Source organism: Neofelis nebulosa, chromosome 2 (genome assembly GCF_028018385.1).
Source record: "Neofelis nebulosa isolate mNeoNeb1 chromosome 2, mNeoNeb1.pri, whole genome shotgun sequence".
Taxonomy (NCBI): Eukaryota; Metazoa; Chordata; class Mammalia; order Carnivora; family Felidae; genus Neofelis; species Neofelis nebulosa.
Window position 1 is genome coordinate 180,946,350 of NC_080783.1, and position 14,050 is coordinate 180,960,399.

At 37.8% G+C, this 14,050-nt stretch overlaps 1 non-coding gene across 1 annotated transcript; it reads left to right on the top strand.

Moving 5' to 3' along the window:
- Positions 1-12,540: 12,540 nt before the first annotated feature.
- Positions 12,541-12,648, top strand: LOC131505844 (U6 spliceosomal RNA). Its single transcript, XR_009258607.1, has one exon. It is a non-coding gene; the product is annotated as a U6 spliceosomal RNA (small nuclear RNA).
- Positions 12,649-14,050: the final 1,402 nt, after the last annotated feature.

A 14,050-nucleotide genomic window follows, 5' to 3' on the forward strand; every position in this document is an offset into this window, starting at 1 on the left:
TACGGTAGTGAGGGGTATTTGTCAGTTGGATTCTTTGGGAATCAGATTCCAAGACAGAGCTAGAAATGTAGGCTATTTACTGGGAATAATGTGTGGGAGAGATAAAGGGTGAAGGGTACAGAAATAGGCAGAAAAGTCTGGCACCTGTAAAAGAAGAGGGGGGAAAGAGGATTGGGTAAGAATTTCTGTGAGTGCAGCACAGCTCTGAGAAAGACTCACTTACCCAACAGGGCTCCAGTAGAAAGACTGCCTATAGAGGAGTACTCTGTTAGAAATGGCCAGACCCCAGCACCCCCTCCATGCTCAACCACTGGCTAGGGGCTGCTTTGAAACAGAATGTCTTGGGTTCAAATGCAGCAGTGGACCCCCAGGTGTTACTGCCACACGCCAGCAGCTCACTGCACTCCTCACAAATGACTGACAGGCTCTTCTTCAAGGGAAATCCAAGTGGCATAACTCCATGGCTGTCACAGAATATGTGGAAAGTTTCTTCTGATTGTGAAATAGGAAGTAAGGCCAACAACTTAACTTGAGATTGGGAAAGATGTATTGGAGGTCTGAGGAGGAAAAGAAGGTGAGAAATAGTTATCCAAGTAGAAGGAAAGTGAATCAATCACAGAATATAGTGGGCTCACTCACTAGCACTAAGGGCTCGCCTGAGTTTAGTCATAATGAGTTTATAATGAGAACAAGTAGTTTGGTTTTATTGTTTTCTCTAGCTATTTTCTCTGCTTTGATGCAGGCATGTAGAGTTGGATTTAACCAGAGTTGAGGGTTTGCCTACCTAAGGGAGGGCAAGGGAATTGAGGATGTTTGCAAGAGAGCAATCACACAAAAATAAAGAAAGGAGAAAAGGGAGGACATGAGTTGGTTGAGGTCAAATGAAAAATAGATAGGCTCAATGGATTGTTGTAGGTTCAAGTGGAGTTGAGAAACTGGTGGAATTGGAGGTCTCTGGTTACCTTTGGCAAGAGCAGTTTTGGTAAAGAAAGGAGGGTGGAAGCTGATGAATGAGTAGAGCCATGAGAGGGAAGGGGAGAAATAGAGACCTAAATTGTAGCCACTGCTTTCCAGACATAAGAAAATGAAGGCCTGAATGAAAGAGAATGTTTTTGCGTCTAATAATGTGGGAAACACAAACGAGATGCCAAGCATTTCCACACAAAAGGATTCTAGAAGATCACCACCTACTGGGCATGCAGGTTCTCAGTCTAGTCTTATCCCCCAAAACTGAGTAAAAGACCACTTGGCCCAGATGCTCATCTAAAGCATCTGGAGGAATGTGGACTGTGTCCCTTCCTTAGTGACCTTCTGAGTAGGAAAATCTATGAAATTGGCTTTAGGGATCAAATTCTGGGACCTAGATGAACACATTGGAGAACATAGAAGGAGTCTCATTTCTGACTTCATACAAGTTTGTACTGATCACAGGTCAAAAGCAAATTCAAAGAGTTCCCTAAGATTGTGTCACTGGAAATAGCAGAGACAGGACAAGACTCAGATGCAGAAAGCCTGGATTTCTAATTCTGGTTCTACCACTCACTAGCTATACAGCTTGGGCAAGGCATTTAATCAGCCCGAACCTTAGATCCTTCATCTAGGAAGTGGAACTAGTAACATTTACCTCATACATTGTTGTGAGGAATAGAAATAATGTGTATAAATTGTCTAGCACTATTCTTAGCAACGCTGTAGGCATTCAGTACATGATTGCTGAATCTGAACCAATTTTACTTATGAACAAATTACACACATACACAGAGTTCTCTCCACCACACACACAGACTGAAAATTTGTATGTAAACAAACACCATCCCAGAAATCTTTAAGAGTTTGGGAAGACACCAGACATTTCTAAAGTGGGTTAACTTTGTTTATACTATCTGTAAATTATTTTGAAATTCCATATTCTAAATAGGACAAAGAGAAGCAATGGATAAAACTGTATGAAGAGATGGAAAAAAATAAAACAGGAAGGAGAAGTCAAGAAGAAAAAAGAAAAGGAGAAGGAATGGGAAGATGACATCTGGCGAGTTGAAGAAGAGGGAAGTGAAGAGGATTCTGCCAAGGACCCAGGAAATGACAGGCAGCGGAAGGAAGATGATGCTGAAAGTGTGTTTCTGGGTAAAAATGAAGAAGTCTGTGTTGACCAGAAGGATGAACTGTAATCTGGTAAAAAAAAACAAAAACAAAAACAAAAACAAAAACAAAAACAAAACACCTTACATTCAGAGGCAAATGATGTTGCTTAGAAGGAGAAATGTTCATGAGGTTGGCCAAATCTGGAGAGCAAAATTACTTGCTCTTTTTTTAAAAAAAAATGTTATTAATTTAATTTGCTTTAACAAATTTTTAATGTTTATTTTTGAGAGAGAGAGTCAGAGACAGAGACAGAGCATGAGTGGGGGAGGGGCAGAGAGAGAGGGAGACACAGAATCAAAAGCACAGAGCCTGACATGGGGCTCGAACCCACCAACCGCGATATCATGACCTGAGCTGAAGTCAGACACTTAACCAACTGAGCCACCCAGGCGCCCCTAATTTAATTTTTTTTATTTTGTATTTTAGAGAGAGAGAGAAAGAGAGCAAGTGGGGAGAGGGGCAGAGGGAGAGGAAGAGAAACTTAAGCCGGTTCCACACTCAGCATGGAGCCTGATGTGGGGCTCAAGCCCATGGCACTGGGATCATGACCTGAGCCAAAACCAAGAGTCATACACTCAACCAACTGAGCCACCCAGGCACCCCTACTTGCTCTTTTTGACCAGACTTTGGATTTGTTTTTCTACTCTACCTCCTTTGCTCTATATGACCTTAGGAAAGTCACATCAGCCTCTTGGGGCTCCTATTTCATTGTCACTGGAAAGGGAGTGAGAATTCCTATTTCATGAAGTTATTGCAGGGATTAAATAGTCATGTGTGTACAGTGCCTGATATAAATATATAGTCAACAAATAATCACTATTCCTACTATCATTATCATGGTGTTTATGAAATTAATTGTTGGTAAATAAACTTCTGTATAAACTTGATCTTCACTTTCAATTTATCTTAGTACTTCCAGGGAATTTTATTTTGTTTAAATATCTGTATTACCTGGGGCACCTGAGTGGCTCAGTTGGTTGAGCATCTTCCTCTAGATTTCGGCTTAGGTCATGATCCCAGGGTCGTGGGATAGAGCCCTACATCAGGCTCCACACTGAGCGTGGAGACTGCTTGGGATTCTCTCTCTCTCTGTCTCCCTCTGTCCCTCTCCCCTGCTCACATGCTCTCTCTTTCTCTAAAATAATAAAATAAATGAATATCTGTATTACTTAATATTTACTGAGTCGTTCTGATGGTTATACCTGTGGGTGATGTTGTTTTCTTCTTACAGATGTAGCAAGCACTTAAAAACAAAATTAGACTTCCTCTTAACATAAAGAAGGTACTTTGTGAAAGTCCTTTTGCTTCTCTGTTGTTTTGTGCCCTAATTTTTAAATAATTGTTACTCATTTGCAGGTTTGCTAGTCTTACACTTATCTCTTCTTACCACCTGCTCATAACAACATTATCATGGGCATTCACATAGCTCTTTACAGATTGCAAAGCACTTCCCATAAATTTGAGGAGTTCCTTCAGTGTGCTTATTCAATCCTCATGGCAGCAATTGTAGAGGATACCATTATTAGCTTCGTTTTACAGATGCAGAAACTGCTTAGAACAGGCAAGTCATTTGCTTAGGGTCAAGCTGCTGGTAAGGGACAGGACCAGTATCTGAACTCAAGTTTGTCTGATTCCAAAGCTTATCCTTTCATTGTACTAGGCTGTTGATTGAATGAGTGGATCTACATTATATTGAATACAGATAATACAGATAGCAGATACAGAATAAATACCATTTTAAGATAAACGAAAAGTCATCTTCCTCTTTTCAAAAATTTCCCAAAAAACAAACATACAGACAAACAATTGAGTTCAGTGTGACAGCCTTTTCATTTTCAGAAGTGATACAGTTAGTGTGTTTGCCAGTTGTTTGAGGTCACTGTGCTTGATTCATGGCTCTGTTTACTTATCAGCTGTATTATCTTGGGCAAGTGATCTAACTTTCCTATGCCTCATTTTTCACATTTGTGAGACAGGGTTAATAACGGGACCTACTGCAGACTTAGCTGTGAGGATTAAATGCTGACTCCTTCCTGCCTTTGTTTTACTAGAAGTATACCAAGGACTAATCCCAGTCTAGCTGGGGAGTCAGGCCAGGCACAGCTGTCATATGATAGCACAGGGATACAAATATAATATGGGTCTGGAACACCATAGGTACTTAATAAATATTAGTTGAAAGACTGAACAAAACTCTGGCTGGTATTTTCAGGGAAGATTTCATGAAGGAAGTGACTTTTGAGCCAGATCTTCAAGAATGTGTAAGAGTCTGTCTGATGGAGAAGGAGATGTGTGGACCAAATTTCAGGGTCAAAGATTAGGGCACCTAGATAACAGGAGTTGGGTGGTGAGTCAGGAAGAAGTAGCAAGTATTCCATCTCCTTTTTTGTTATAGGTTGGTGCCTAGTGTAGTTTCTGAGCCTTACAATCTTTGGAACATTCTGGCTTGGGAAACTGGACTTAGTAGAGGAGGCAAAACTTTGCCTCTACCCTCTAGGATCTTTGACTGGGCCTGAACATTTAATTGACATAATACAGATTAACAGGAGAAAAGCATACACATTTATTTAATATAAACTTTTATGGGACACAGGAGCCCTCATAAGGAAATGAAGACCCAAAGAAGGGGCAAAGCTTAAATGCTTTTATAATAGGTTGAACAAAGAGAGGCAATTGTGGAAAAATAACTAAAATGTTCAGGGAGGCTATAGGAAGATAAGAATTATTTTAACAAGGTCTGTTTGTACAGAATCCTCTTAATCTCAACTTTCTGTCCTTCATAAGAGTGTTTCTTTTCTCCTAGCAGCTCAAGGGCAGCTCTCACACAGGAGTTCTATCTACTGTTTTCAGGAAGAAAAGAGATCAGAATGTCCCTATTGTATCTGCTGTTTTTCAAGTGCTTTTCACTCAAAATAATCTTTATGCCAAAGTGGCATTTTATAGAGTGGCTTTTTTGGGCATCCCTCATTTTTATACCTCTTTCTATAACATAAGAGTCTTCCCATTGTGAAAAAGGGCAAGGCTTTAGATGCCTGTGTCTGAACACTGTGTTAGGGCTAGAGGACTGGCTTGTGGGTAATCTATATTTTAGGCATTCCAGTCTGATGAGAGCATCTCATCTACTGCCAATATCTGTTCTAATTAGTTAGGCATATGCTCTACCAATTGATATGTATTTTCAAATATCACCAGATAAAGATACTGATTTTCATGCAAAATTTGGGTGGGGGGAGAGAATAAACAATAAGGATCTATTCAAAGATTTTTTAAAGCTGCTACTTTGGGGCATACAACTCTTGATCTCGGGGTTGTGAGTTCAATCAAGCCTAGCTCCACTTTGGGCTCAGAGCTTACTTTAAAGTATATATATGGGCACCTGGGTGGCTCAGTCGGTTGAGCGTCCAACTTCAGCTCAGGTCATGATCTCGCGGTTTGTGAGTTCAAGCCCCGCGTCGGGGTCTGTGCTGACAGTTGGGAGCCTGGAGCCTGCTTCAGATTCTGTGTCTCCCTCTCTCTCTGCCCCTCCCCCACACACACTCTGTCTCTCTCTCTCCTTCAAAAATAAATAAACATTAAAGTCTACATAAAAATTTTTTTAAGCTGTTGCTTTTACCTTTGTTAAATTTCCTTGCCTTTATTTTGATAGATTGTAGCATTATTTAAAAAACTAAGGTAATTTAACAAGAGAAAAATGCATGCATAGTTCCACTCATTCTGCACAGACTTTGAAATTTTTTGTATTTCCTTTCAGGTCTTGTCTTTTGAATACTACCATTCTACCACTGAAACCTAAATCTCCAGATGAAGTTTTTTGTTTTTTTGTTGTTTTTTTTTTAAATTCTGGTCAGTTAAGCGTCCAACTCTTGATTTTGGCTCAGGTCATGATCTTATTGTTCCTGGGATCCAGCCCCATGTTGGGATCTGTGCTGAAAGTGCAGAGCCTGCTTAGGATTCTCTCTGTCTCTGTCTCTTTCTCTCTCTCTCTCTCTGCCCCTCCCCTGCTTGTGCTCTCTCTCTCTCAAAATTAATAAACTTTAAAAATCTTATATATTTTATTTTATTTTATTTTATTATATAATTTATAATTATATTATATGTTCCATAAATTATATATTATAATATAATATATTATATACTTTATATAACATATATTATAATTATATTATATAATTTATATAATATATTATATTATATAAAAATCTTATATATTTTATTTTAGAAAGTAACAGGTGTTCAATGTAAAAAATTTTGATTCTACAAATGTATTAAGTAGAATATAAAAATTTCTCATTATCCCCAAATCCAGGGGCAACTATACAATACTTACTGTCTTTTCTTCCAGTTTTATGTCCATTTGTTGATTGGCTGGTTTGACTGGAGATGTAGAGGTTTTAGTTAATCACTCTCCTCAGTACATGGCATTTTATCATCTTAGGTCACTGATAATACTTTTAAAAAATGTTTATTTATTTACTTTGAGAGAGAGAGAGAGAGAGAGAGAAAGAGCATGAGCAAGCATGCATGAGTGGGGGGAGGAACAGAGAGAGAGAGAGAGAGAGAGAGAGAGAGAGAGAGAGAGAATCCTAAGCAGGCTCCATGCCTAGTGCTGAGCCTAAAATGGGGCTTGATCTCGCAACAGCGATATCAGCACCTGAGTCTAAATCAAGAGTCAGATGCTTAACCGACTGAGCCACCCAGGTGCCCCAGTGTTTATACATTTAAGTCTTATTTGTTATTTGTTTTTTCTCTTTTATCCCTTTCCTTGGACCCCACAAAGGCAACTGTGTTCTATTTGGTGTATACCTTTTCATTTGTATATGTTCATATGAAATGTGAATTTTTATTTTCTATAGATGTATTTTAATTTATGCAAATGGTACAGTATTTAAATCTCATTGTGTTTCTTCAGATTTTTTACTGAGCACTGTTTTTAAAATGCATTCATGTTGCTGTGTATACATCTAATGCATTGCTTCTGACTGCTATGTAACTTCACGATATAAAATTTACTACATTTTAGCTATCTAGTCTCCGGTGATAGACCACCAAACATGTAGTCTTTAAGTCCTTGCCTTCATAAATAATACTGCAATTAACATTTTAATCCTTTGTGTGTCCGCATAAGAATTTCTTTGAGATATATCCCAGGAGTGGCTATGGGCTCATAGAGTATGTGAGTTCATAATTCTCTTAACTTATGTCAAATTCCTTTCCACAGTGGCTATAGCAGTCCATACTCCTGTCACCATGCATAAGGGTTCCTTCCAGCCACCAGCAGGCATCAAACATTCTGATTTTTATAGTTTAATTGATATAAAACCATAGCACATTGCTGTTTTAATTAACATTTCTCTGATTTTTTTAAGCATCTCTTCACATGCTTTTTGATTTGTAGGTTTCTTCTCTGTTCATATCTTTTGCTTATTTTTCTCTAGAGGTTGCTGTCTTCTTTATTTGCAAGAGTTTTGTATCCTAAGTATTTCAAATATCTTCTCCCATTTTCTCATCTAGTTACTTTGTCCACAGTTTTTTGTTGAATGGGAATCCTGATTATTCATCAACATTATTGTGTCATAGTCTGTGATTTTGAAGTTTCACCTTTCTCTTCTCACAAACTATGTTTCCTATTTTAAAAATATATTTTTAAATATTTATTATGTCTTTAATTCTCCCAGAGTCTAACTTTGTATAAGGTGTAGAATTGTCAAAATATGGTAATTATAGTATTCCAGCCTTGATAGACCAGTTTCTGAGAGGGAGATATTAAAATCTGCAGCTATAATTATGCATCTATTTCTCTCTGCGGTTCTGTGTATTTTAATACTCTGTAATTAAGTGCACCTATGGGTTTGCTTATTGTTTCTTTAATGAATATATAATTACTTTTTATCACTTTTTACCTTTTGAAACTAAAATTTCTTTTTGACAGAATTAAGATCACAACCCAGTTCATATTTGCCTAGTGTATCTCTTTTCATCGTTTTATTTTTAATCTTCATATATTTTTATATTTTTTCCTTTTTTAGTGTTTATTTATTTTAAAAGAGAGAGAGAGAAAGCAAGCAGGGGAGGGGCAGAGAGAGAGAGGGAGAGAGAGAATCCCAAGTAGGCTCTGCACTGTCAGTGTGGAGATCAACGTGGGGCTCTAACTCATGAACCGTGGGATCTTGACCTGAACCAAGATCAAGAATCGAACACTTAACCTACTGAGTCACTCAGGCATCCCCTATCTTTTCATGTTTTAAGTGTGTCTCTTACAGCCAATTTATTATTGGATGTAATTTTTAAAAATCCAATTGGTGAGGTTAACTTATTTGCATTTAATGTAATGACTATATACTAAGATTTAGTCCCACCATCCATTTACTGTACATTCCTTTTTATCTTAAATTTCCATTTCTACTTTCCACTGGCTAGACTGGATTTTCTTTGGCAGGTTTAAAATTTATACATAACATTGTATTTACTGTGGTAGTGGCCACTAACTTCAGTCTCCAGAGAGAGTTCCTCTCTCTTAATGGCTTGAATAAAAGCTTAAACAAAAGTTCCAAGCTTGACATCCAAAGATCTGATGTGTCATGTGTTCACATTGATCTAATCACGTTGCTGTGATGGAAGGTACTTGATCTCTAAAGGAAACGCGGGGTGTCATTACCAAAAGGAAGAATGGAGTCTGGGAAAACACAAAACAGTATATGTCCACTTCTTCATACTAAATCAACTTCTTAAGCCTCAGTTTCTTCATCTGTGAAATGGCAATGATAATACCTATCTCAAAGGGGCGATATGTGGAGAATTGGGTATCATATCTCTTATAAATTATAAAGTACTATACAAAGATTAGTTATTATTCTTGCTCTTGCATTTCTCACATGGTATTACTTATCTGTATGTATTTGTATTGTTTGTCTGTATTTATTGATGGTATTTATCTGTATTATTATATGGGGAAGTGCCATTCTAGCCAGCATTCTCCCTAAATTGTGCTGATGCTTGTGGAACTGATTTTTCTTTCCTGAGAACAATGAGTGGGCAAGATGTTAGAAGGGTGTTTGACCTGAGAGTAAGTTTCCATCCAAAGAGCCCTGAAGGTGCAGAGCAGGTTAACTTGTTAGCAGACTTGCCAGACTGCACACAGCTGAAAGTTCAGTGCAATAGTGCCAAACTGGGCTCCAGTTCCTTGTCTACCTCAATTTAGATGTGTGACTTTAGGCAGATCACTTAAACTCTCTGCGCCTGAAAAATGGAGGTCACAAGAACACCTATCTCTTAAAGTTGTGGTGGGATTAAATCAGACTATATGTTAAATGCCCTGGCCTTAAAGAAATTCTTAAGCTTCTGAGACACATACTCAGATCTCTTTATTGAGCACTTATTAATTTCCATTCTGCTATATTATGGCTAGGCTGAGTGTAGGTTCTTTCTCATCTCTGAAGTACATTGACTTGCTCTGTTTTCTTAGAGAATAACTGTTGTCAGGGCCCTATGTCTTCAGAATTTGAATCAGGAATATTTGTCGACAGAATAGAATCTCACAAGAGATCCTGATCATTACGGGCAACTAAAGTTGATAATTATATATTTTTTCACACGTGTAGATTTAGATTCACACAAAACTGAAAGTATGTACCTGCTATGTTTACTGGAATAGGCTATTTTACCACATGTTTGCTCATAAACCTATGATAATCCCATGAATTAGGTACTCATATCCCCATTTTACTGATAAGGAAATACAAGGTCACATAAATTAAGTAACTTGACCAAGGCAACACAGTTGGGAAGAAGAAGGGATACAGTCTAGTGTAATGTAAGGAAGATGGGCTTTGGAGTCAGAAAGATCTAAATTAGAATCCCAGCCATGCCATATACTAGATCTTGAACTTGGAACAGTAATCTAATCTGTTAAATCTCCATTTCCTCAGTGGGGATTAGAATATCTACCTCACCCAAGTATTATGAGGTTGAACTGAGATAGTATTTGTAAAGCAGAGTGCCTGGTACATGGTAGGTGCTTTGTAAACCCTTAGGTACTTGATAAGTATATTGGGAACCCACAGCCCATGGAGCCACCTATGGTGCTATTTTAGAGGAAACTTCAATCATCATCCAGTTTCTTTAGATACAGTGAAAGGAGCCCATCATGGGAGTTTAGAGACCTGGGATTTGATGCTGGCTCTTATTTAGTATGTGTCTGACTTTGGGCAAGGAAATTGAGCCTCAGTTTCCTTATTTATAAAGTGGAGACAATATTCTTGGCCTCACAGGGTTGCTAGACTAACAAATACAGATGGATGCAGATACTCTTTTTTAGTTTTAGAAATGCTGTGTAAATGTGAGGGCTTTCAATTTGTGTTTACTATTTTCAGAGGGAGAGTACACAGGACTCAAGATAACCTGAGACCTGCCTCCTAGAGAGCAACTGTTGGAGAACCTGACCCTTAAGTGGGGCCTGATTAACTATTTGCCACTGCTGCTGCTGTGGCTGCCACTTGTGCTCAAATATTAATCATTGTGCCTGATCGGAAAGGCAGTGCTGTGCAGAATATCCCCGCCCACACACACACATACACCCTGCCCCACACAACTGTTTGGACCAGGACTAGGAATCTGACCCAAAGGCAAGCAACTCATGAGCTTGCCAATGACCTACAAATGTCTGTCTCCTAAAAAATGAGTTGGACAAATAAATATTTCTCTTTCAGAAATTTAAATTGGGAAACATGAGGTGATTGAGGCAATTAGTAGCACTAAAACTATGACTAAAAGGATGCAAAAAGAGAGGCCATGAGGTTGAGTAGGGGTATATGAGAGAGGAGACAGAGTCTAGGCTGTGACAAACCAAAGTGATGAGGAGGCAGAAATTATGAGTAAATGGAAGCTATAAAGTAGAAAATGATAACATATGTTTATTCAACAAATATTTCTAGGGTTCCTTCTATGAACAAGGCACTGTGTTAGGCTCAGAATACACAAAAGTGACTAGGACACAGCCTCTGTCTTTATATCACTTAATTTTAGTGGGGAAGAGAGACAAAACAAGTAAACAAATAATTACAAATTGTTTTAAGGGCTAAAAAGAAAACAAATATGAAGCTGAGATAGAACATACCAGCAAGGGAGCCACTTAAGAAACAGCATGGTAAGGGAATCACATATCATTAAAGTGATACCTGAAGAATGAGAAGAAGCCAAGGAGAAGAGTGTTTGAAGTGGAGGATAAATAATGTCGACTGGCAGGAAATGGCTTATCATGTTCAAGGAAACTGACAAACAGAAAACAAAACAAGCCATGTGGCTGAAGGAAAGTCAAGGAAAGGGAACAGCATGAGATAAATTTGAAGGGGTAAGCAGGAGGCACATCACAGGACCCAGCAGGCCTAAGTATGGAGTTCGGAATCTAGTTCCAGTGAGCCCCAGTGAGAAGCCATGAAAGTATTTGAGTCTGGGTGATATGATCCAGTAGCATGTGTACATAAACTTGAAGGCTAAAGAGTCACTCTGGGTTCAAACCTAAACTCTACCATATACCAGCTGTGTGACCTTGGGCAAATTAGTTAAACTCTCTGTGCCCCAATTTCCTTTTCTATAAAACTGAGATAGGTTTTGCCTCATAGAGCCATTGTGAAGGTAATATATATACAAAGTGCTTACAGCAGTTCCTGGCACATAGTAAACACCCAACAAATGTAAGCTTGTATTATTATCTTGTTTTCAAAAATATCATGGTAGCTACTGTATAGAGAATGAATGTGTGAGGGATAAAAGAGAAGCCAGTTATGAGGCTGATGGGTCACCTAGGTAAGAGATGATGCGCAAAGTGGTAGTAGTGGTTTCTAGCTAGAGCAACCAGGTGTAGGGAGGTGACGTTTACCGAGAGGGAGGAGCTTGGAGGAAGCAGGTTTGGCAGGGAAATTAGGAGTTCTGTTTTAGACATGTTAAGCTTCAGATGTCAGTGAGATCCATGTAGATGTCAATGAAGTAGTTGGTTATAAGTTTGGAGCCCAGAAGAGAGGTATGGGATGAAGACATGAATTTAGAAGTCATTGACATAATCAGCATTCAAAGATTCCCTTCCTAGTATTATCATTCAAAGATACAGAAGTAGTTGAGATTATCTAGGAAAACAGTATACAGAGAGAAGTGAAGGGAGCCAAGAAGAGTCCTGAGCAGCCACATATTTTGGAGCAGTTGAACAAACAAGGAGAATGAGGAGAGGCCTGTGAAGAGGAAGTAGAACCAGAAGAGTGTGGAATCAAAAACCAAGAGACTAGAGTGTTTCAAGAAAATTAGGTCAGTTGAGTGTGGAAAGGTCAAATAATATAAGGATAAAAAAATAGTGAAGTGTGTGTGTGAAGGTGCTAAGTAAACATCAAACAGGCTGAAAATGAATTGAAGGTGTTCTTACGTGAACAGCACATATGCTAAAACTAAAACAAAACAGAGAAAATTGGCATGACTCCTCCATATAGATGACACACAAATTGCGAAGCATTCCATATGTTATCATATGTATTTGACAATGTTAACTTTAACATATTCAAACAGAAATTTGAATCTACAAGAATGAAAGGGATTCTAAAAATTAATATAAATAGAAAACAAATAAACCTAACTATATATAAATAAGTAATATAAACATTCTAAAGGAAAATAAAACTTAATCCAAATAAATTTTGAACACAGTACTTTGCATATATACCTTTAGTCTAAAAACAAAACAAAACTACAAAGAAATTTTGAATCCAATTAAATAGACTTTTTAGGTGACATGGATATAACAATTCTGAAACTATTTTGTGTGTAGCACAACACTGAGCAAATGAAAAAAGACAATGATGCTGTTGGGAGTCAGAGCTCCCACTGCAGGAAAATAAGGAATAGGAGATGCAAATAAGGAATAGGATAAAAAACCCTGTGGTGCTGAATTGGAATTAGAGTGTGCCAGTAATGAATTCATGATTAAAAATAGTTAAACTATGTTAAGTTGCCATTTTTCCTTTGTGGCTCTGTTTACCTAAAAGGCCTAAAAGCAATTATACCCCAGTAACAATGAGTATATCTGGTGCCCAGATCTTGGTTTCTAAATACCATTGCCTACTAAAAGGGGAGCTCTTTGGAGATGGATGATTTCCAAGACTAGACAGGAAAAGTAAAAGATGTACCTGGGATGCTATATTACGCCAGAAAGCAAGAAAGTGCTTAAAAAAAAAAAAAAAAGATGGGTGTGTGTCAAAAGGATACAGGAGCCAGTAGAAGGAGCTCTCACTGACCAAATCTGGGACAAGTTGAACATTAAAATGAATAATGACAGTAATAGATTATAACCTATTAAATAAAATAAGAATCTATAAGTCTATACTGACAATAATAAATATACAAATAAATAGGAGAAAAGGGAAAGATCTTGCTTACAGTATAATGCCAACTAAAAATGTAGGTGGAATAATGGAATGATAAAATCACCACTTGACCACCTTTAGAGTAATGAATTCAGATGTTGCTCAGGAGTTTTATTTTATACACGTTAAACTGAAGATGTCAGTGAAATATCCAAGTAGATATCAATTAGGCAGTTGGTTGTAAGTTTGGAGCCCAGAAGAGAGGTCTGGGATGAAGATATGAATTTAGAAGCTTTAGCATAATCAGCATTTGAAGACATAGAAGGAGTAGAGACTATCAATTGGCAATGAATGTTGAAAACTTTGAGCATAAATTTGAAGAGGAACAAGATATTTACACAGTTTCAAAGTACCTCTCCAAATTACTTATTTATATGGGAAAAAATGCTAACTTTATAGTGAAAATACCTGGCAGATGCCATCTTAACCAACTGATCAAAGGTGAACAATAATGGGACCAGGTGACATAATGTTTTTCCTCACCTTATGCACTGAGGACATAACAT